This window comes from Coturnix japonica, chromosome 23, assembly GCF_054131305.1.
Source record: "Coturnix japonica strain WE chromosome 23, WE-NBRP24, whole genome shotgun sequence".
Classification (NCBI taxonomy): Eukaryota; Metazoa; Chordata; class Aves; order Galliformes; family Phasianidae; genus Coturnix; species Coturnix japonica.
This window is the reverse complement of record NC_140685.1, coordinates 9,069,711-9,093,921: the sequence shown is the minus strand read 5'-3', so window position 1 is coordinate 9,093,921 and position 24,211 is coordinate 9,069,711. Positions and strand designations below refer to the sequence as shown.

At 41.5% G+C, this 24,211-nt stretch overlaps 1 long non-coding RNA gene across 1 annotated transcript in view; it reads left to right on the top strand.

Moving 5' to 3' along the window:
- The window catches only part of LOC107322316 (uncharacterized), a 184,392-nt gene that overhangs the window by 133,272 nt on the left and 26,909 nt on the right, over positions 1-24,211 (top strand). The window lies entirely within an intron of this gene.

Here is a 24,211-nt window from a genome sequence, read left to right as displayed (position 1 = left end):
CTCAATGATCTGAGCCCACTGACTGAGCTCAGTGCAGCCTGGCAGAGGGCAGAGCTGTCCCAGCAGCACTGAGCTGTGGGCATCCAGGGGTTGTGTGACTGAAGAGGCTGTGTGGAGAGCCTGGACCTCTTACAAAGGAGAAAGCAGTCAGCACAGGGGGAGGTGTTAGGAAAGCTTTGAACATAGAGGGAATCTGCAGTTGGAGTTGGCATCAGACCTCAGGAAAACAATCCACAGGATGCAGATCCAGAGCACTGCAGCGCTCCTTAATTCTGCTGCTTGCAGAACAACCTGTTTGCTGTGTAACTACAAATGTGGGAGTATTTGATTTGTATTTTCACAGTTCTGCAGCAGGGTTTCTTGTCGTCCCTTTCTGTCAGCCAAAGCAGGATTTAAAAAGAGGATGTTAACACAGATGGAGCATCTGAGCACGATGAGCAGGAGGCTGGCAGGGAAGGGAGAGGTACCTCAGGCTCTGTGTGTACCCAGGGGTGGGTTTCTGGCTCCCAAAATAGGCTTGTGAATCCTTGCAATGTTCTCCGCAATAGAAAATGTGTTAAGAGTACATCAGAGCTAGAAGGAAAATCAGAGTGACCACAGGACCCGCATTGCATGCCATCAGCCTGTGGGTCCTTCAGGAGTCAGCCAGGGTTTATTGCTAGTCAGCCCCACTGAACCAGGCAGGGCCGGCTGCTCCTGGGAGTCCTGGCACTGTGGAGAGGTGGAGGAGAAAGGCAAAGGGCTGTGGCAGTGCTGCTGAACTCCTGCAGCACAAGATGGCAAACCCTGACCACCACTGCCATCCTCAGGTGTGTGGGAGCTGCAGGGGCAGAGTCCATCCAGCCGGAGCTAGATAGGAAAATGTTCGGTTATTCCTTGAGCCAAAAAGCAACATGTGTGTTGTAGGTGGGCAAAACTCTCCAAGAGTAACAACAGAAAGGGAATAAGCTAAAAGAAGCCTCTGTCCTGAGGAAGAACACTTGCAGCTCTAAGGCTAAAATGCTGCCTGTGCTTTAAAGATGGGGGTGTTTTCAGCACTACTGAACTGCCTGGTTTATGGTATGAAAGAGTAAATCCCATCTTCTTCACAAATAAGTCTGTGCCCTTAAATCTGTGTAGTTAGTTTTTGAGCTGGGTCAATAATCAAATAATATCTTCATATCTTTTTTTTTTTCATGTTTCAGGATAATTATGCTTATAAGCATAAATATTAAATTCTGCTCAATGTGTGTGCACTGTGGAGTCCCTAGGTGTGAATAACAATATCTAATTGCAGGAACCAGAATATTCATTAAACTCTCTCAGATGGTGGTTATGGGGGTGTGTGAGGTTTCATATAGGTGCTAGCAGGAGGCAGTTCTGCAGAGCTGCTGAAGGCTCTTTGAAGTTTCCCTTTAGCCAAGAGGACATCACAGGGCACAACTATGAGCTTGGAGGAATAGGAAAAAGGCTTTGTGTGGTGAAAAAGTCCTCATTTCTGCAGTAGAACATTAATGCTGTGTTTTAGATAGTGAGTTCTACCTCCTCTGCCTCGATTAGTATCCTGAAACTAATGCTTTTCATCATCATTTCAAGCTGAGCAACGATGACAAAACCTTTGTGTCTCGATAAACCAACACTCTTACAGAAAGGATGCAGTGTGGTCTGATGTTTCTTCCTTGGTAATTACCCTGTCTTCAGAAACATTGCATGTTGTGGAAAGAGCAAGGCAAAACATGGACCTATTTCAGTTTGTTTGCAGCTTAGTTGGTTGTATGAGGGTTTCATGAAATCATAGGAAACGAAGGGGAGGCACCCAGGACCTGTGCCATGTGTGCTGCTCACCGGTGTCTGACTTGGCATTATAACGCTGCACCACGTTCATTGTATTTATAGAAACATGCTACTTTCTCATTTGCAAATGAGAAATCTACATAATTGATAGACTCAGTGTGTGTTTTGTCTCTCTCCTTCTCAAGTTCAGCTTCCCATGTAGTAAAATCCTGTGATGAATCATACAAATGGAGGCATTTTGTAACCTCTGTTTTCAAGCCTGTAAGGGTCTTGTCAGAGGATCAGGGACCTCCTCAAACTTGTTTGCAGCTCAGCTGTTGTAGAAGAGGCGGCAGAATTTGTCCCTACCACCCTGCAGAGCTCAGCAGCCTTATGGCACTGTGTGCTCCATAGGGGCAGGGCCACCCAAATTTCCTGCAGCCGATGCATCTTTAAGCAAGATCCACTGATATAACATTGATCTGCTTTTCCTTTAGGTACTTTTCAGTAATGTGAGTTCGGTGCTCTTTGCTGTTTGCCGCTGACTCCTGGTGTGCGGTTAATGGTCGGCTGACGTGGGCTCTGATTTCTGACAAAATGCCCAGAACTTTTTAAACAAGGGAATAACAGGCAGTTAGCGGTGAATTACCAAGTGCTCTCCATCCCACAGGGGTATCTTTGTTTGCGTGAGAATGTATTCATACAGGAGCAGCCACTCCCCAACCATTTGTGCAAACAAAAACATGTTCTCTTGAATATTCATGAGCATCGAGGGGCACAAACATGGTTGAACCGAGATCAGCTCCAGAGAATTCATTGGAATGTTTTGTAAATACCGTTTTGCAGTGTTTGACCAGCACGAGGTCCCGCTGTCAGACAGGCACACACATGAGTTGACGTGCTGACAGCAGTAACAGCAGATTAACAATAGAGCAGTGTAATCAGTCATACATTTACATACTTGTTCAGTCGTACAGTATGCAGAAGCCAGCAATGGTAATGAGACTAATACAATTTTTTATCTCTGCTGAAATACGCTCACGAAAGAACACATCCCACTGGTTGGGGACCTTTTCTCAGCCTATTTCTGCTGTCTCATCTCTTCAAGTGTTTTCCTCCTTCATTATCTTATTTTCATTCTGCAGTCTTGAATGCCGGAATAAATTAGTTGCTTGAAGATTGGGCCTGCATTAAATATTCTGCTTGATTTCTTAATCTTTTTCTTCTCCGTTGCTGTCCATTCTTTCCAGCTGTGAGCACAAAGATGCTGTAGGACTGGAAGCACAGCAAAAGTTTTCTTTCTGATCTGTGCTGTCAGCTTCTGCTCAGGAGTGGAGAGAAGCAGAATGTGGCTCTTTAACAGGGGGCAAAGCTCTCCAGGCCAGTGAAGAAAATGGCAAAGAACAAAAGGTGTCTGGGGATTGTTTGTGATGAATAAATAGAGAGCAGTTCCAGTGAATAACCTGGAAGCTGTCCTCTATTTGTTTTCCATCTGCTGACTTCCCAAACCAATGTAGCCACTCATCCATGAAGCTAAACAGACTTGGCTAATGCTTTATTTCTAGGAGAGCTGAGGAAGGCTGTATTTTTAACGTGTGTGTAATTTGCTGCCTGGTGTTTTGGGTGCTTTCTCTGAGTGGAAAGGTGTATAAGATCTAAACTAAATGTGTTACCTTAAATGGAGAAAATCCTAATTTCTCCAGTATTTGTAAAGCAAAAGTGGAACTCGATATTGTTACCTGTGGGATGTGATGTGATAGAACCCGTGGTACTAACCTGAAGCTGGGAAGGGCTTTGTCCTACTGGGTGCTCTGCAGACAGCCTGCTGTGTGAGTTTGCAAGCTGCGTTTTCCCCATTCACAGAAGCAGGGAAGGAGAACTGTAATTAAGAGTAACCTTCAGCTCAGGCAGACTGCTTGAAATTGGAAACCTCCAAGATTATTAATTTTACTGATTTTATGTGGATCTGAATTAATCGGGTAATTTCTCTGTGTGTATTTTCTAAAATAAGTGGAAGTTAAGGCACTGTGTTCATCTCGCTCATAATCCTTCTTCTTCCCCTTCCAGCCCATGCAGACTGTCCATCTGCTGTGGAGCTCTCAACATTAGTTGATGCAGCTCAGTTCTTAATGCCATGGTAGCAATGTTGATGCAGGAAGTAAATGTTGAAGATTAGTACAAAATACTGTAAATATGTTGGTTCTGCACGAGCAGTTTGCCACATTAAGTAAACATTCGTGGGAATTATTCAAGAGAAGGTGGAATATATTTGGAAAAAATATATATATTTTTGCATAATGCAGCAAATTTCTCAGCTTTTGTGCACCAGTGAATGTAGATGAGAGATTCATTTAAGAAGTTTACAGTTCTGCAACCAGTCTAATATCTGCTTATAATAAATAACTGTGAATGTAGTTTGAAAGGAATAAGGTGATCTCTGCAGCCCTTGGGCATTAGCAGCTACCAATACTCATTTTTAGCATACTCTGTTTATATTGAAATGAGATGTTTGCCATGGAAACCTGTGTGTTACAGCATACTGTCTCATTCTGAAGTGCAAGAGTCTTGCAGTGAAACCATGATTATAGCAGCTAGTGGTGTTCTTCTGAAACAACCGGTTCTAAATGCAATTTCCTTCTATTTCTGATAGACTTGATGAGGATTGCTCTAAGACTGGTGCACACAAAGGGTGGGAGGCCCCATCTGCAAAGCGCTACCTTCCTTTGAGTACTCTTTTCCCTTCAGATGACACACAGCCTTCCCATGAAGGATTCCATTGGACCCTGTTGGGCTCTGATGCCTGTTGGGCTGTTCCCATGAGCAAAGAGGAACACGTATGAGCTGTATGACAGTGAGCTTTGTGTCTGAGACCACTGACAGCAAGTGTGACTGTTGTCACGCTTTTGTGCCTTGAAACATCTGTTGTGCATATATTGCTGTTGAGTTTGTGCTGGTTTGTACATCACTCGTCCGTTTTTTTGAAGTATTTTAATTGAAAATGTACCTCAGTGAGTGAAGGAGGAAGCAGGGCTCAGTGCAGCCAAAACAGATGAATAAATTAAAGCAGTAACTCGTACAGAAAGCAGTTTAATAACCAGTGTGGCAGGCATTTCTAATGTTAAACCCACTTTGAAGTCCGTTCTGTAGTTAAACTGGGATTTCACATCAAAAAATGTTATTTACATTTGCCCATGCTAGTCCAGCTTTTGTTAACAGCGCTGGAAGATTAGATGTAAATGATCTGAGACCAGTAATGGAATGCAGGAGTCTGAAGGCATTTCTCAAGGAGGCTATTACAAGACAAGGGGAAGAAAAAGTATTCAAATACCTCACAACGTTCCTATCATCCAAAGCATGTTTTCAGATGCCAAAACAATCTCAGCAAGCAAGAGTGAAACTTACTTGCTCAAGATTCCCATTTGCTGAACTTGCCTAACAAGACACTTGAGACTTAAGTTTACATTTTTACAATGAAAATGAGATGGAATGATGCAAAACCTTTCTTGATGTCTTCTCCCTTGATGTTTCCACTTCTGATATCAGGGGGTTTAACTACGGTGACTGCATCCTTCCCTAGCTGTGGACTTGCATGCTGCTCTGATTACTACATGGGGGAAAATAATTCTTGGAAGCATTGTGGGTTTAAGGCAATAACAGGTAATTGTTTTCCGATTTCAGCCCTTAGAATTGTGTTGTGTAAGATGGATGTGTTTGGATTTCATGTTAATTCTGTACCTTTAGCTTTTTCATACTTACTCTCTGATTTCAGATGAGATACTTAGTTTTAAGAACCTAGATTCAAGCATCTAAGCTAAAAAGTCAGTCCCTACCAGCAGCGTTGGAGCAGTGTGAATCCTTTGTGGAAGTGTGGAGCTCCCTCTGATTTCTAGAGGAAACATATATGTTTGTTATAGACAGTCTGATTAGCAGCAGAAAGGAAGTAGGATACCAACTGTTCTCCTGGGGTAACTGTGCAAACAATCACACTATTTTTCTTCAAAGCCTTTTGTAAATATCAATAAATCCTCACAAAGGACGGTCAAGATGAGTGGGTTCTTGGGTCGTATTTTGGCATTAATTCATTCATATTTCAAGTTCTAGGCAATCTTCAGTAGACCCCTCTTTGCCTACAATGAAAATCTCAAACACACTGAGTTAGAATTAAGGTGGTGGTGGTGGTTTTAGACCACCCATCTCTTAAAGGAAAACTGAAGAGTACTTTGTCAGTGTACCTTATATTTTCCATTTGAGAGCTCTGTTGATTTATAGCCCCACTCTACCCCTCCATTTTTCCTTCTTATTTTTTTAAATTCTATCAGGGAGATGCAGCATCATAGTTCTCAGTGAATACCCTGATTGAAATTTTGAAATGAAGGTTACTTGCATACTTTATGGGACCTTTGAATAACACCAGCTGAATAGCTCAGTGATTGATTCTGATCACAGTCCACATATTAAAGAGCTTTGCTGCACCCTAGAATTCAAGTGGCCTTTCACGGGAGCTAAGAGTGTATCGTTCCCTGATATCTTCCTACAGCCAAGCCTTGGTAGTGTAGTTTGCTTGAATACAAAGAACCAGATCATGGAAAAAGACTGTCTGGGTCAACATCAGGCTGCATAAAACCTCAGCATAAATTTGGCCTTAGGAAAGATGGAGAAAAAAATGGAAGGTTTTCTCTGAAATTGATTGGAAAAACATCTTGATCCAAATCACACATCACATATCCATATCCAAAATCCTGATCCTCTGTATCACCAAGCAGATCATCTGTGCCATCTTTGTTAGTAGCCTAAAAAACAGAGTACCAATGAGGACAGATTCTCATTCCTATAAAGCTTCTTTCTGCTGTATTGTTCATTTTATTGTAAGTACAACCTCGCTTCATTAGTAAAAGGGAATCACTGGTCCTCAGTGGTTTGAGAGGGGGGAAGAAAAACAATAATGATTGGCATTTTCAGCAAGTCATAGAGATGGTGGTGCATAATTCCCAGTCTTGGGCACGGGGCCTGTGCTGGGTATTGAAAATGACGAATGTGCAGTGAGGAAAATCAGATAAATATGTGTGGAAATTCTTATTTTCTGGACTCTAAATACATAACACAGCCATTATCTTTTAATAGTTAACATAAAACATAATGGTTGCTCAGCTATTTTTGGAAAGTGATACATTGCAGGAGGATCACCCATTAGATTAAATCAAAATATGCTTTAAGCATTAATTTGCACTAGCTGCTACCAGCTGGAGAGCACAGCAGCTGCTCTGGACTGTTTTGATGGTGTCTTTCCATGGCTGCTACAAAAACCTTCACTGATGCTGAACCCTCTGCCATCACAACAAAAATATCAACACTGTCACAGGTCAAATATCAGGTCATTCCTGTAGCGATTCCCTGAAACCATTTACCAACTTGGCTGATCAGAACTAAAGCAGCTGGATAATTAGAGAGACCATTAAATGGCAGCACGTATGTCCTGCAAAGGGTAGGAGCAGTCCTGTATGCACCTCTCAAATCGAGCTTGATCTTCTCTGTTAGTTGCTGCCTTATGCCACTTTTATACTTAACTCTTTGAGGGAATCATCTGACTTATTTTCTGTGTCTGTTTGAGAATGAGATAAGTCTTGACCTACAAATGATTTTGTCACTACTTTGCATATACGAGTATGGGGGCTGTTCCAGAGTACACTTGCTCATGTAAGTAAAGAAAGAAATCATAACTCATTTGCAGTCTTGGCAGTCAGTGGTTTCTCCTGTGCACTCTTTGACTCTGTGTGACAGCTGAAATAAGTAGGGAGATGATTAAACCCCCACTATAATACTGTCATATACAGATGTCTGATTTCTGCCACTTACATCTCCCGTCACTGTTCAATCTCTTCAGTGGTTTCTTAGAGGAAAACTTTTCATTAGCAGAAATATCAGCTGCATGCCATGGCTGGTCTGCCACAGCTGCACTGCCTGCCTGCCCGCAATGCTGCTCCCAGGGTGCTCTCCTGGCATGTCTCAGCAAATGCTTCTTGATCTGCCACTAATTCTGTGTTGAGGAAGGACAGGGTGAGCAGATTAACTGTGTGTTTCATGCCTAAAAAAACCCCACAAAACAAGGGTGATAGTACCTTGCCCCTCATTTCACACTCTTTCCCCTCCTTGCTGATGACACTTAACTGATAACTTTCAAAGCTTTTCTTAGGTGTATATGTGCATTATTGTCTTTGCTGACTGTTTATCAGTAGCAGGATGCCTGGTGATATCTGAGCACATCAGAGCGTGTCCCAAACCATCTTTTTTTCTTTGCGTTTTGGTGAGTTTTTCCTCAGATAATAATAATGATGCCTCAAAAACCACTTCCCTTTTGCAGGCAGTAAAAAAGTAACTTACCATGAAATGAGCTTGAAAGGTAGAATGAATGGACTCCATTACTTCTTACCTACTACCTTTAGAATCTTCTGGTTCAGGCGCTTTCTATACTTGTCCTAAGAACAAGGACTAAAAAGTTACAAAGTGGTTATGATCAGGCCTATTTTCCTGTGATAAGCTGATGTTCTCACGTGCTCATGTCCTCACTTGGGGTAGTTTGAGGGAGAAGTACAAAGTATCACCCACCTGTGACAGTCACCAGTTGTCGTTTCTTTTGGTTCCAATTGCATCTCTTCGTTTTATAGCATGCTGTTAATATTTGTGTCAGATGTACCTAAGGGAACAAAGTCTGTTACCAGAGACATCTGCAGAGTCTGGTGCATCCAGGTACTGTTTTGTAATTGCTACAGGGGAGGTGAGAGGTGCAGTCCGTACTTGAAGTTGTTGATATGACTGTAAGGGAGTGTTGCCTGTAAGAGACAAAAGGAGATACTTTCTACCAACTTATTTCTGTGTTTTGGCCTGTTTAGAACAGCTCATTCTCTGACCACAGCTTACAACTTCTTCACTTTATGGACTTCTAACACACCTGCAGAAGGGAGGCAGAAGCAGCCCCAGTAGCTCTTATAAAGCTTTATTTTGAGAATGAAACCTATTCTCTTCAGATGACGTTTCTCCAGAGCATCATGTGCACTGTCAGAACTGCAGCTGTCGTTAGAGAGCTGTACGGTGAAGCTTCACCAACATCTAAGCACACTAACTGTTGCATATGATGCAGGAGTTTTATTTGCACCTCGTCACTGCAGTGCTTATTCACTTCCTTTAAACGTACATTGAAAGATGAAAGCAGGAGTATTTTAAAGGATTTTAATCTCTAATGTTCCCTGTGTGTCTGACAACGACGGGTTTTTGGGGGGCATTTTTTTCAACCCATCATTTTGTTGTGTCCCTCTGTCTCACTGAAGCCTATAATCTGCAGTCTGGATTGGCAGCATGCCACGTGCAGCAGATGGACTTGAGCACGCTTCTGCCAGGCAGCTCGCTCGTGCACCAAGCCCTGCGTGTGTGGCATCCATTTCCTAAGCAGAATTTCAGAACAGCTGTCCGTGGAGGACTCCTGCATCTGTACTAACAAGAACTGCCAGGAGTCCCACGGTTTGGGGGTACGGTTTCTATCTGAATCATTTGAACAGTTTTAATATGCCCCAGGTTGGAGCAGTGATCTCTGAGCTCTGTGGTTTGTTACAGTTTGCAGGAGGATCATCCTGCAGGACAGAGGAGGTTTGTGTCTAATGCACACCCACCTAGCTGGGTCCACCAAAGTTGCTAAGGTGAATCAGATGCCTTAGTAACCACTGTAATGTGGTTCCAGAAGTTCCTGAATCCTACAGTTGAGACAGAGATGTAAAAAGTCAGTTTGTATGAGTGGGAATTTTCATACAGTTTCAAGGGAAACAAGTGCAGTGATGGAAGGAAGGAAAGGTGCATTATCAGCACGTGGCAGCTGCCAGCAGGTGCTGGGATGGAGGAAGCAAGCAATGTTCCTTCCTCTCCAGTGATGCTTCCAACCTGGTGCGAGGCAGCTTCTTCAGGCACGTTCCCTGCTGTGTCACATAAGCTGACACACCTGTCTGCTTGGCTTTCACCCTCATTCATGGATTAGTTTTAATGATTGCCTCCATCTTTTTTTCATTTATTGAGCTTTTTTCTTAATGAAGAGACAAAAGTTGAAAACCTCATTCTAAACAATGTTTTGATTTCTCCATTCTATTAATCTAGCACAGGCTGTCTGACCTTTTGTTTCGTCTTGCAAATAATCACTTGAATTTTCTCAGATGTTATGAAATGGCTGTAATGAAGGTGCAGCATTTGCCCTTTGGAAGGGACAAGAAACCAGTCACTTCTGCCTGTAGCTGCATCTAACCAGGCAAGTTAAAGTGTTTGGGGACCTTTTTGTCAAAGAAGTTGAAATAATTGCCCTATTCTGGATGTGTTTGTTTGTTCGTTTGTTTTTCTGGTGCTTTTACTCTCTGAGGCTGAATGGTATTTACAGTGACCAATATTTTTCTTCCTCTTTCCTTCCCTAAAATAGGTAGCGATACCTTTCACTAGAGATTTCTGAGATGAACAAAAAATGCATTTTTTCTGATCAATTTTTGCTTCCATTATTTATTTATTTATTTATTTATTTATTTGAGATATGCAACAGATTATATCGCATGGTTTCCTCTGGTTCTCATTATGCAGACTGGAAAACTGGGTTGAGCAGTTTATAGTGAGGTCGATTCAAATTATGTTTTGTAGCACTGCTTATCCCACAGCAATGCCATGGACCTTTTCATTCAGTGTTTTATTAGACATCTCCTTCAAGTACGTCTTTATATGTACAAGATGTTAGTGGCTGTTAGATGTCCAAAAAGGTTGGGATGGATTACTTTATGCTGTTTATTTGTACTCCCCTCTCATTTTGAAGAAGAATCTCAGATTTCTAAGCATCACTTTTCATTCTGACTTAGCTTGTGTTCCCTGTCTCTGTAAATCTCCTGTAATGGCCTTGACTTAAGGTAGATATAGGGTGACCATTAAATTGGCTTGTATTAATGTGGGGGCTAACTAAATGTGCTGAAACTACGCCAATATGTTAAAGCTAATACAGAGCACTCATAGAAAAACAAAGTAACCTGAGGGTGCTATTAATTTTAGATTAAGAATGCATCAATGAATGAACGCCAGTCCCTTTCACTAGGATTTTTTTTGCTATGATTCTAAAAGCAGTTTCGCCAAGATCAAGCCAAAGCATGAGAGACATCCTCATCACCTCCGTGGGTCTGCAGTCCTTTTTCTTATTCCTCATGCAAAATTAATTGGTAAGATTGGAAATAATTCTGTTTCCAAACAAGAAAAAAACATGTTTTGGGTTTACCCTGTTGTCCACATAGAACTTATAGAAAGATAGAGGCCTATGTAAGCAAACACTGAAAAAAAAGCAGTAAAAAAATGAGAAATATATATGCATTTCTTCCCCTGACAGTTCTTTTAACTACTGGTGCTTTTTACAACAAGAGATCAAAACTATAGGGAGGAGTGAGACCTAAGACAGAAATATCCTTTAAAATTCTGCAGTTTATTATGCATCACTTTCGACTAGAAGAGTGCATTGCATAAAAAGCCGTCCCTGTGCGTCAGCCTCTGAAGGTGAAAGGCAGCACTTGCCACAGGAGCCTGCAGGCACAGTCCCTGGCTTCACAGGAACAGCTCCCTCTCATCCCCTTTCTAGGGAGAGCCATTTTCCTGAGGTAGTTCTAATGATTTATTTTATTTATTTATTTTTTTTTCCATTATCAGAGCATTTCTAGCAGTTTCCCTTCCATTTTGATGCTACAGCATATTCAGGCATAGCTGGGATGAGGCTCCAAACAGCCAGTGCCTTTGCCTGGGCACAAAGGAAGCAGTTTCCTTGGCAACCACAACCCCAGAAAGGTCCCAAAACAGCATTTCCACCTGCCTGAGATTTCTTTTTAATTTAGGAGTTTGCACATTGGCTTTGCATGGAGAATTGGGTTCTGTACCAGGGTTTTATTCATAACAGAAGTTGCTTACAGGAATAATATAATTTTTGCATATGAATTTATACATCGGACTGCTGGGCTTACAAGAAAGGCTGTCAATTTATGGAGTGACAGCGGATGCTGCAGCACTGTGTGTAGGATTCAGGAAGGACACACAACACTTAAGCTGCAAAAATTAAAACACCACAAAGGAGAAAAAAAAGTCTATCTAGAGAAGAATTAGCTTACTCCTATGCCTATGTAAGGAATTATATGATCAGGGAAACTGCCAGGCTTGCTTACATCTTTAGTTTTGTTATTAGGTTGTCAGCTGTAAGATCAAGGAGCCCCAGCGGCTGCCAGTGACAGGCAGTTACGGTGGGGCTGGAGTGTGCTGGATGTGGCTGGAAGGCTTGGGAAGCAGCAGGAGTTTGGCTGCTGCTGTGGTGCTGAGCCAGCAGCCATGGTGGGCCAGCAGAACCCAAAGAGTTCTGCACAAGGCAGACACCCCTGGATGGTCCCTTGGCTTCCAAATCCCCACAGTCTGAAGAGACACAGACAGAAGAAATGCCACAGGTGCTGTAGCAGTGGGCCATGAGATCAGATTCTCACATGAATGACTCCTAACAGCCATTTTATGTCAGGACACCAATGCCGTTTGAAGTCCAATCATGTTTACTTTGCTCGTAGCATTCAGACATCATCAAAGGTAACTGCATGCAGAAGGAACTCAGCTTTTCTGTTTGCCCGCCATGCTATGGAAAAGCAGGACTGTATTTTTTTGGACAAAACAGCTGTGCCATGCACGTAACATCAGGTACCCCTGGCCTGGGCCCTGCTGAGCGGGACAGCATTGCAAGGAGCACAGTGCATTGCACAGCAAGGAATGGAGCAGTGTGAGGTGCATGGCCTGAGGGAGAGGAGGGGAAGGAAATAACCCTTGAACTCCAAATCCAAGTGAAAGCAGGGCATTGCTTGCATATTCAGCAATGCCTGCGAGAGTAAAATATTCCCTGTAGTTGTAAGCCAGACCTAGAAGACAGCAGTGAAGCCTGCTGTCAGTGTTCCTTAATGAGACAGATGTTCCTCAAAGGTACGTCACCTTTCCAGGTTGTATTTTTAGTTTAGTTTTGCTTTCCTAAGAAGGAAGATTTTTCTCTAGTCTGACTGGTGCTGTTGGTGCTTCTGGTGATGCCTATTTCTGCTGTAATGTTGTTGGGATTTGTGTGTGGCAGCAGTTCTCATATTCTTGTGTGGGCTGGAGTTTACCAGAACATGCAGGGAAGGTCTTGTGGTCACTTCATCACTCTTTTGGTGTTGGGCTCCTCTATCAGATTGTTATACTTTCCTTTGTGTCCCTACTTCTGCGAACTGGCTGTCCGAAGACCATTTGCCTGCCTAGATACAGTGTCACCTTCTGATTTAACTGCACTGAATTTCCTAAGTGATTTCTTTTTCCCTGTGCGAGACACATCTTGCTGTAGCACATGGGCATTCAGATCTGAAGGAGGGGATTTTTCAGTCACTGCTGCAACACAGAGAAGTAACGACAGAAACCGTGCTTTATTGCTTTGCCAAAACAGTGTTTATGTTATAAATCTCTACCTAATATTTTGCTTTTCATAGGCTGCACCTTGAAAGGCACTGCTTGGGCTTTTTAGCTTTATGTATTGCAGACAGATAGCCCTTCCAGATGCTCTGGTGAGTGTCTTGAAAGCACGGGTGATAACCAAAGCAGCTGAAGGTGACAACAAAAACTAAGTGGTGTCACTATCCCTCCTCCACCTGAGTTCCCCATAGCCAATTAATATTTCTTGTGCTTGAGTGATGAGGCTCAGAGTGCAGCTCTGCTTAACGGAGAAGAAAAATTCTTCCCAGCTGCAGCAGCTATTTCAATCCCTCTTTGACAGAGTTCTTTTGATATGATGCTCTTGCCTCTCTGGAACTGCTGGATCCCACTAGCATGGAGGTATATGTCATCTTGTTAAGAGACTTCATGACCTGGGCTGTGTTGTTATTATCTTAACAATTAAAATTTCACAATATAACTCATTTTTCAGTGAATGAAATAAAGACACCCCCCATCAGTAGGTTTCCACAGCCCTTAGATTTAAGTGTGTGTGGAGGGGAGGGAATCTTTTCCCAAGCCTGTGCTTAGAGCGTGCTTCTGATACCCAGTGGAAACACTCTGTCAACAGAGAAAGACGAATAAAAAAGGGAGAAGTTTTCAGGTACAGAGAAGTTAGAGCTCTGTCAGTTTTCCAAAGCAATACCTTGACTACCCTCTCTCATCCTCGTCACCTACATAAAAAATTTGATTCAATTCATATGATCCATCGGTGACACCCTTAAGTTTTCAAGCTAAATACTGGTATATGTGATCTCCACATATTAATGTCATTTACTAGTTTACATGTTAGTAAAATACAGCAAACAGTGCAAGCTGGTATGTACACATCCTGTTGTCTGTTTACCAGCTGCATGGCTGCTGGGGATCAGAGGGGCTGTGTAACATTCTCGGCTCTGCTAAGGGTGAAAGTAATCAGTCTGAGCTCCCAGAGATCTCTGCTTCTCTGGCAGTCAGACCCCTGACTTCTCTCAATCTCATTTATCCTTGCTGGAAAAGCAAGAAAAACAGTGCTCACCCGTGAGAGGAAAGATGAGTTGCTTGCTGGGTTTTGCCTGAGCTCGCTTCCCCTGCCACGTATCCTCCTTGTAACCTTGAATAAATTGCTTGGACAGTGACATCGCTATACAGACTTTGGTTGAGAGGTGTTAGGGTGAAACATTCCCACTTGTTCCTCTCAAGGCTGTGCTTTGTAGGGACTTTAGTTTCTAAAATTTCACTGGGTTTGGTGTTTTTCTACACACAGAATTCCCACTGTGGCTGAGCTGCTTGGTGCTTAGCTCTGCTTTGGTCCTGTTACTGATGAGGATGCTTGGCTGCCTTGTTGATTACAGGGATATAAAAGTTAAATGTTACAGTTACGTGATGAAATTTCTTATTTTTTTTATATCCCCTCCCTCAGTGCTGCATACCCTCATCCAAAAGTACAATAATAGCTACCAGCACAGCAATCTTTTTATGATATATTAAGGACTGATATGCTTGGTGCTCTGTATGTATGAAAGGTTATGAGGTTGCAGCAAAATAAAAATATCAATTCTCTGCCTTCTTTTTGGTAGGTTAAATATACCAATGTCTTCAAAGCCGCATGTCTGAAGGTGCACCTTCACTAATTCTTCATTATTTCTCCTTCTCACAGTATCCATCCCCCACCTTCCAGGTTGCATTTATTCTTTTAAATGTGGCATGCACTATTTCCTGTATGATGTTGCAGCTGCAGTCTGGCACAGTAGTAGTATTCATTGGATGGAAAGGTGCATTAACCAGCAATGCATGGGACCTGAATTTTCCTGTGGCAGCGGAGGGCACAGTAGCCTTCCCAGATGAGTGTGGTGCTTTGTCTGTCTATTCTGGGTTCGTTTCTGTAGTGATGGCTTTTTTTGTGTGTCTCTCCCCCATCTCCTGAGAAACAAGGTGTGGATGGCTGTGGATGGTATATGTGCAGGTTTAGTCCTAACCTGGCTGTCTGCAGGGCTCTGAATTCTGCATAACTCTCCTCAATACCATCTTAATACCTTCTTTCTGAGGAGAAGGGGTAGCAGGTGAGCACTAGGGATGCATATAAAGTTGCCTTCCAGATTTCCTTGCCTCTTAGATTTATTCTGGTAACAATCTAAACAAAATTGTCACGAAGCTCCAGTTGCTGATTTCTGCACTGTTGACATCAGCATATTTTTGAAGCATCGTAGGTGTTGGAACTAAATGCAGGCTGAACTTCTAGGCAAAAATGTTTATCTCTTCACTGCAAAACAATAAACAGGCAGTTCAGAAATTACCTCCCTGTGGACAATGCAGAATCAAACAATGCTGCCTGCACCATGAACTGGAAGTTCTTTGCTTCCAGTCTGTTATCTAGAGGCATTGCTGTGGTAATCCTCATGTTACTTGGGACTTGTAATTCATCATAAACGCTATCAGACAGTGGCTGTGTAGAGTTGGAAATAATGAATTAGCACAAATCATTAAGGTTTAATGATATCTGTGTTATAGCTGCAGGGTTCATATTAAAAAGACTAAGCAATAGGAATGGTTTCATTTTTGCATTTTTGTACATTTTATAAGAAGCGTGATATAACAGTGAAGGTTACAGCAGGTTGTTTTCCACTTTGCTGTGAGGAGATGGAGGACAGATCAGTGCAAAGTAGTAGCTGTTGCTTACAAAATGCACGTACTACAACCCACAGCAATCTGTCCATGCAGTGGCATTGCTGGAAACATCTCATAGAGTCAATAGAAATCAAAACAACATTGACTTTGAGTCTGTTTTTAACACTGATATCCAATTTAAATAAATACCAGATGGGACAGAGGCAGTTTGTCTAGGTAATTATATTATCCCCACTCGCACAGTGCTGTACTGTGGCTTCAGCAGAGATACGCATGGAAGGATCCAACAGCTGGGATGCTTCCACAGTGAAAGAAGGAGAGGCAGTCCCAGCCAAGGAGGTGACACAGAGAAGATGATGTTTCACCCCATGCCAGGATTTTGATACAGCCTGAAAAAGCTTTTGAACGTGCAGAAATTCCTAAAATTAATGCCAAAAAATCCATGTAAAAAGAAATGCTTGGCTAAAAATTCCTTTTGTGTGCGAAACTGTAAGTATTTCTGCACACAGCACAAGTGGCTTGGAGCTTCTGATGCTTTTAATTTATAGTAGTGGAAATGAGAAAGGAAGCTCGGCATAAATTGGGAAAGGACATTTAATTAGTAAAAATCCAACTAGAAGCAAATCAGTCCAACTAATGTATTTTAGATTTCTTATGTGAAGACATCAACTATCATAGAAATTTCATTAAACATGATTAGTTTAATTATTTTGTCCTTAGTAGAGAGTGCTAATTAACTTGAGTATGATAAATATGCATCTGAATATCATTTTGAAATCCCTACAGGTCCTAATTGTTCTTAAAGACTGAGGTGTAGATTTTGCTATCTTAATCCTTTTAGGAGTAAAGATTTCTTCAAGGATACAAAACATTTCAAAGGTGAACAGTTTTTCCCCCAAATAAAGCAGCAATTTTTGAGCAAAATCTGAGATGAAATTATGAGGGCTCTGGAAATAACCTTGCCATGTGTATCTTGTACAGAGCCATGGCTTCTGCCTGTGAGTTGAGACCAACTGAAAATCTGCAGAGGGGGACTGGTTAACTGCTAACCAGCAAAGCAGCTTTGAATATGCAATGTCTGTACATAAGAAAAACATTAGTTATCCTTGAAGGTGGGAAGAAACAATATATGGCAAATCCTCCTAGCATACATCAGGCCTTAATTTGGGTCCATTATTTTCTACTTGCAATGAAGAGATGATCCTCCAAAAATCGTTTTAAAATCCTGTATATAACCTTTTCTGGTGAGCTGGAGTTCCTGGTCTCGCTGACTGCTGACTACAGATGTGTGGCTCTCTTTGAAGACAGAGTCAAGGGGAAGAAAAATGAGGTTTCCTGATAACTTTTCCTTTTAAATGTCTGGTTTTACCCAGAAAACTTGCTAGAACAAGCATTTTTGCTTTCAAATAGATGTGCTGATGGCAATATTAGGTTGTTTTTTCTACCATTTCCTTTGGTTTCTTTACAGGCATAATAATAAATTAAAATAGCTGCAGTTCCTTAATGTGTGAATGAAGTTAAGGTGTGCTAATTAAAAATGAAGTTAGTATAGGTGTTCAAAGGTGCTCCATAGGATTGGTTGCTTATTTTTTTGTTCACATCTCTACATGTCAGGATACATTACCTTCTAATCCATGACCCTAATCAAACAAAAGCATGCGTGTCTTCTAATTAACAGAATAATTTCCCTTGTGAATACAGATGTTCCTGTAAATCCAAGATAAACATCGGTGCAATTGAAGTGGAGTTCAAGTTTCTGAAATTTATTTTGGAACACCTGAATGTATTCAGACTGTCAGGAACTGCTAATCAGTGACTCAAATGATTTGTGCTTATTTTGAAGTAAAAAGGAGTGCTTTGCGTTATGTTTTTGTATTGGTGCTAAAAATAGTGTGTGACCACATTGTGGCGTGAAAATACTCTTACTGTTGAAGCTGAGATGATTATAAATAGAAAAATAGGAGCCTGATTTTTGTCAATGATCTATTAGTAGAGCCTCTTAAAGTTGCAGCCATACAGGGGACATGAAAAGCAAAGAGAATATAAGTGTCTTGACTTCCAGTGATAATGAGTACAACAGTTTGCTGGGGTAGCTGTAAATCAAATGTACTGTAGCTATAAAAAGCCCGCACGACATTTGGATATGATCCTGGGCTGCTTCTGCAATATAGAAGCTGTGCATACAAATGAGAAGCCATCCATATTGTATTATGGGGAAGACTGCATTACTGAAACTGGAAACGTGATAATAGGAAGTTGTTTTTGGAGGACTACTGAAGCTGAGCTTCATGGTGTTGGCACCAAAACAGGGCAGTTTTGGACATCAATATCAGTTAAGTGGAGGACATGTATTAAGGAAGGAAAATGTGATCATTGGGAGTATAAATTAAACTAAATTCTGCAGATGAGAGGACTCTGCATTTTATCTTCATTTTAGACTGATTATTATTCTTTTCCCCATCATTATATATTTTGCCTCATACTTTAATACTTTTAGCCTTTTTTCCTTCTTTCTTGTGGTCTGGCTAATGCTGTAACACCTTCCTCCAATATGCTGAGCTTAACTGAACTAGCATTAGCATTCTGATTCCATTGGTGTTTAGGTGTTAATTCTAGTGTTTGGTATTATTGGGACAATGTTTAGTATTATCTCTTGTTATGATAATAGGAATGTTTTGTTTTTAACCTCAGCATTATGCCCAAATAAGAGCTGGACTCTGCTCCTAGCCTTGTCTGAAATGATCTGTCGTGTAGTGGCTGTAGATTAGATCTAGTGAGAAAACCCTCTAACTAAGGGCACGCTGACCTGGATTGTGTCCTTCTGTGTGCCCCACATTGTGACCTTGCAGGCTGGCTCCCTGCTGCTCAGTTTCTCAGGTTGTGGACTCAGAATAATGGTTCTCTGTGGTGTGAGGTCTCAGTATGACCCAGAGTTTTGCTGAGTTGTGACATGAGACAGTGGTGTAAGCAAATCAGAGTCATAGAGTTATGTAGGTTGGAAAAGACCCTTAAGATCATCAAATCCAACCATATACCTAACTGCTACCAACAGTGTCCCTTAGGTTCCGTGTCTACATATTTCTTACATGCCTCCAAGAGTCCCAGCTCCTCCTCTTCCCTGGACAGCCTATTTCAATGGCTGGTGAGGAAATTCCTCCTAGGATCTATTCTGAACCTCTCCTGGAAGGGGGGAAGCTGTTTCCTCAGGTCCTGTGTTCATGCATAAATTCAGGGCTTACCCCAGTGTCCTTTTGTTCTTTGTACCAGTTAACCATTGTGGGGTGCTTGTTTTTTTTCACTTCTTTTTAACTGCCTTTGCAGTGCTCCCAGGCAGACACATTTTTGACTTGGTTTCTTCTCTGATCTGAATTAAAAAGTTGTCTCAAAGGCAGAAAGGCATGCTATCCATCCAGAAACCCACTCAACCCTAGCTGATTATTTTTTCAACACATGCAGACAACTAAAACAGCCATTTAAAACTGTTGCAATTGAACGCTCAATTCACAGATTAGTATGTCACAAAGTAATTGCTGGAACATGATTGTGTTATATCAGGTAACACGAGTCTAATTTGATTTAACTATTAAGCCTCCCTTTTCCTTGAAACGTTGGCTTTTGAATCACTTTCACTTCTCACATTTGGAAAATGCCAATAGACAAAAGCTTGCACTTTAGAGAGGGACACCTGAAAATATCAGGTGTAATATGTAGGTGATAAATCTGTTGGGCTCTTTAACAGCTTTATTGATTTTTGTCTGGTGGTATTTCTGTCAAGGAGAGACATCTAATCCAACTTACAGTGATGTTACATATAGCACTAGCAAAAATAATCAGAAGCTTCTTATCTGCAATGAGTACATTTATGTACTATGCTCACTCCTTGGGTGCTGTTCTCATAGTTACACTGTAGAGCTGAAATAACATGTTCATTCCCAGTGGCCAAGCAAATATTATTGATATGTTTATTAATGATTAGTGGGAACCATGTACATTAACTCCCACAAAACGTGAATTCCCTGATTAATGGAACATCCCAGAATTGTAAGGAAAGGTCCAAACTCTGACAAATTGCTTCTCATTGAGCAATTTTACATACGTTCCCATTGTTATCATAGTTATCAAAGTTATAAAAATACAATTGTCATAAAACAGGTTTGAGTGGAAATAGACATGAATAATAGATAATTCTAAAACACAGAAATGTCTTAGAAGCTACATATGGATGAAAATACCATCAAAATACCACAAAAAAGGAAATAAAGAGCTTAATTCCACCTTCTAACTGGTGCCAAAACCACTTTGGGCCATGCAGGAGCTCTACAGTTTGGTTTGATCTACCTGCAACTTCCTGCTGGCAAGGTGAGTTCCACTGAATAGCAGTGGATTTGGAGAAATAGCAAGGTTTTTTTTTTGTTTGTTTGTTATGTAAATGGCCAGAGGGTTTTAGTTTTGTTGTTATTATTATTATTATTTTTAACATATCAATAATAACATGCTAGAAAGATTCAGTTAAATGGAAGTCAATAATAAGCTGTGACTACAAATACAATAGAGCTCTTATTCTCAGAGACACTTCATTGCAGCGTAAGTTCACTGGCTGTAGCAAAGCAGCAGTGCTGGGGAGCAATGCCTCCAGCAGCAGCAGCAGCACTGAGCTGAGCCCAACACTTCTGGAGAAGGATAGCAGGGAGGATTTAGCACTGCCAACCAAAAAGAGAACTCACAATTTGAGTTGTCACCTCCACTTCTAGAGTAAGAGCAGGTGTTCAAGCCAAGGGATACGGTATGCACGTACTTCTAGGCTATGATTTATAAACCTGCAGGTGCACAGCACTTCTTGGGGTGATTTAGTTTTAGATCTATTCATGCCCATAATCAAGATGCTGAATAAATTAACTGGTGTGAGCTGGAATGCAGAGCAGGATAGAAGGGGAAGGTATAGACATGGGTGGAAAAATAGATATAGAATTATTAGTATTTTTTGAAAGAAAAGGCCTAAAGAACAAATGGCTGGATAGGTGTTCATAAACATTACCAGATCATTAGTGAAGATATTAAAGAATATCATCCGCCAGTAACCCGATAACATCTGGACTCCAGACTGCTGACCAGTCTTCCTTCAACCCAGACAGTTTTTGACCAACCTTTCAGCTCAGCATCTCTGCACCTTGGTTATACTGTGGGAAGGAGTGCTGAAGGTCAATGACAGGAACCTTTGCTGTGTTTTCCTCATCCACCAAATGCTGTAGAAGGCAATCAGCTATGACTTAGTGAATCTGTACTGGCTGTTCCAGATCACTGCCTTGTCTTTCATGTGCCTAGAAATGGCTTTTGGGAAGATTTGTTCTGCTGTCTTTTCAGGAAGAGATGGTAGGCTGATGAGCCAGTAGTTCCCAAATCTTCCTTCCTTAGTTTACTGGAAGCAGCAGTAGAACTACTTTAAAGGGAGAAATTTGAATAATGAGGTTACATGGAGTCCTCCCTCTCACTCTCCAGGTGTTATATGAGGGTTATGCAGACACTCCCTCCCTGAGAAGCTATATACGCGCACTGCTTGCAGTGGTGACTGCAGGGAGAACTGTGCAGTTACTGCATGGCCTACAGAAGCTGAAATATGAGCAAGTAGAAGTCACATTTAGATCCTGATGGACATGACAAATGCCCTGTAAGGAGGAAAATTTACAGTGTCAGCAGGGAAAAATGTGGGAGGCTGGTGGGGTGGAAGGGAAGGAAAAGAAGGAAACTGTTTATCCCAGATAATAAGCCATTTAGGGAAAACATGGAGTCATTCTTCAGATACCTGTTAGACACAGAAGAACGTATGAAAGTACAAGAAAATTCACAAATATAACAGATACATACAGACAGTGAGCAAATAGCCACTCCAGAAATGTTAGTCTGCCATTTGGATGGCTCTCTGCAGTGAGCTGAATGCTGATGAAAACTGGAACATAAAACTAGGGGAAATATGGGAGAAGCAGGTGGGGGGAAAGCAATGCATTTATCTCATTTGTTTGAAATCTGCTAATGATAGTGGATGGTTCTCCCTGAGACGCCATTGTTAAAGGAAAGGGAATGACAGATGGTTTTGTACAAGAGACTTGCAGGTTTGGATTTGTGACTCTTTTTCTTCTTTCTGAATTGTGAAGGATGCAGTGCGCTGCTCATTGTTTGAGCCTTTGAAAGCAGGTCTGGGAGTGGTTCTGAGGCTGAAGTTACTGCATAAATCCCTGGGAGAATTTCTGGACATCACATTAAGTGTTTATCAAAGATGAATGCCTGTTACAGTAGAAATTACTGTTTCTAAGAGGAAGAGAGCAGAGGTTTTGCTCTGGGTAAATACCCAGATTCAAACCTACTACAACATAAAGCAAGATGGTTGATGTGTGCTGGCTGTTTGCAGAACTGAGGATGCTTTTGCTGAAAAACAGAGCCCTCTTCTGTTAGCTGGCACTAATTCCAGAGATTATAGCTTTGTGCATCAGCAGTTCAATGGAAACTTATTTACAAACACTGAGAATTCATCCATCATCAGGCAGTGATGCACGCACACCCTAATGCATGGCAGTAATTCTGTTATTTGTCTGTTACCTCCTCCAAGAATCTAACCCTTCCCCTCAGCTTTCAGTGCCAATATTTGTGGTGTTACGGTTTGTTTTGCAGGAAGCTCAAACCATTCCTGTCCCTTTTGTGCTTTGGAATTGTTAATGTGAACATTTCAGCTCGTTATAACTGCTTCCTTTGTTACCAGTAACTGACAAACCTGCACACACTGATCAGAAAACATAAACATTATTTCTAGGGTTGAATTTTGTTCACTGCTGCACACAACAATATGCTCTTACCTTTGCTAATGAAGTGTGTCTTTAACGAACACAATTAGAGTCAGGAAAACAATGCAAAAATATTTTCTATGAATATTCATCCAGTCTGAAACGAATTCCTTTTGGTTGTGTTTGCACCCATTCACTGTCCTTCTTGAGTGAAGTCTTCCAAGATTTAATCTTTGATGCTTGAGTAATGAGGAGAGAAATTAAGTTCCAGCTGAGGTGTTATTCTTCTGATGTAGCCTAACTTTTTTCCTCTGAGCACTTGTGTTTCTGTAATAATGTCTGGGTGGCAAAGCAATGTTGCACCAGGAATGTGTATTTGGCCACTGTAAGTCTAAGTTTAGAGGTGAGACCCAGGTAACATGGAGCCAAAAGTAGGATTTTGCTCTTGAGCAGAACCCTGATGGATGCATCTGTGTGCACAATACCTTGAGAATTAGTATTTCATATTTTGGCATTTAAATAAAAAAATATAATTAGCCCTTCATCTTGTGGGAAAGGCTGGGATGATCCCAGGTAACATGGAAAGCTGAGGGTTTAGCAATTCGGTTTTAGAGATATTTTCCTGAAGAGAAAAGCAGCAGCAATTAAATCAATTAGAATCTCTGCTAAACTGTAATTGTGGAATAACATGGAGGCTGTGCTGAGGACTGCACGTGGGTTTGGGAACCTTAATGTCTGTGTCTCTGGTGCAGGCATCCCCTCTGGGGCCATGTGCAGTCCCAGGTGCAGTCAGGGCTGCTTGGCAGCCTGTGTGAAGCCCCCAGTTGGGCTGTGGTGAAAGGATCTGTCTGCATCACTTTGATGTTGTTGTTCTGGGTTTGATTTCTGTTTTCTCCTATGTCTCAGTATACCGATGCATGTATCTAAATCAAGAAGACTGTTGTAATCATTTTTAATGTTGCTTAGATTACAGTTTTGGAACAGCGTGCAGTCTAGCTTGATGTTAACAGCTCCTGCACTGCACTGTGCTCGGTGAACTGATTGTGGGGCAACACCTGAAGTCTGCTGGAGGTTTAACCTTTGTCATATATAGTGCTGGGGGGCTGATTTGCCTTTGCTCACATCAACCAAATCTTTTGCTGGGAGAAGGTAGAAAGAGGGATGTTGTGAACGAGAGAGGTGCATTATTAAGTATCATTACCTTTATTTGTCACTAGTTTGGTAATGGATTTCAATTTTTAAAAGAAAACCTGGTTCAGGTATGGAATATTTTGATCCTTTTTTAAAATGCCCTCAGCATTTCAAAAGTTCTAGTTTCTTGCACTACATAGTAGCAGAAATTGGTAATCCTTTGTAACACCTGCAGAGGGGATTGACAGCAAGACTTGAAAATAAAGCTCCTGTCGTCTCCCACTCCAGTGCCTTGCTACGCTCAGCCTTCCTAGACAGACACAAGCTACTTCTAAACTTAGTGACCTATGGATTATTTGGGCTCAGTAGCAGCTCTCTGAGAACACTCGCATTCTTTTTCAGATCCCCTTTCAAAC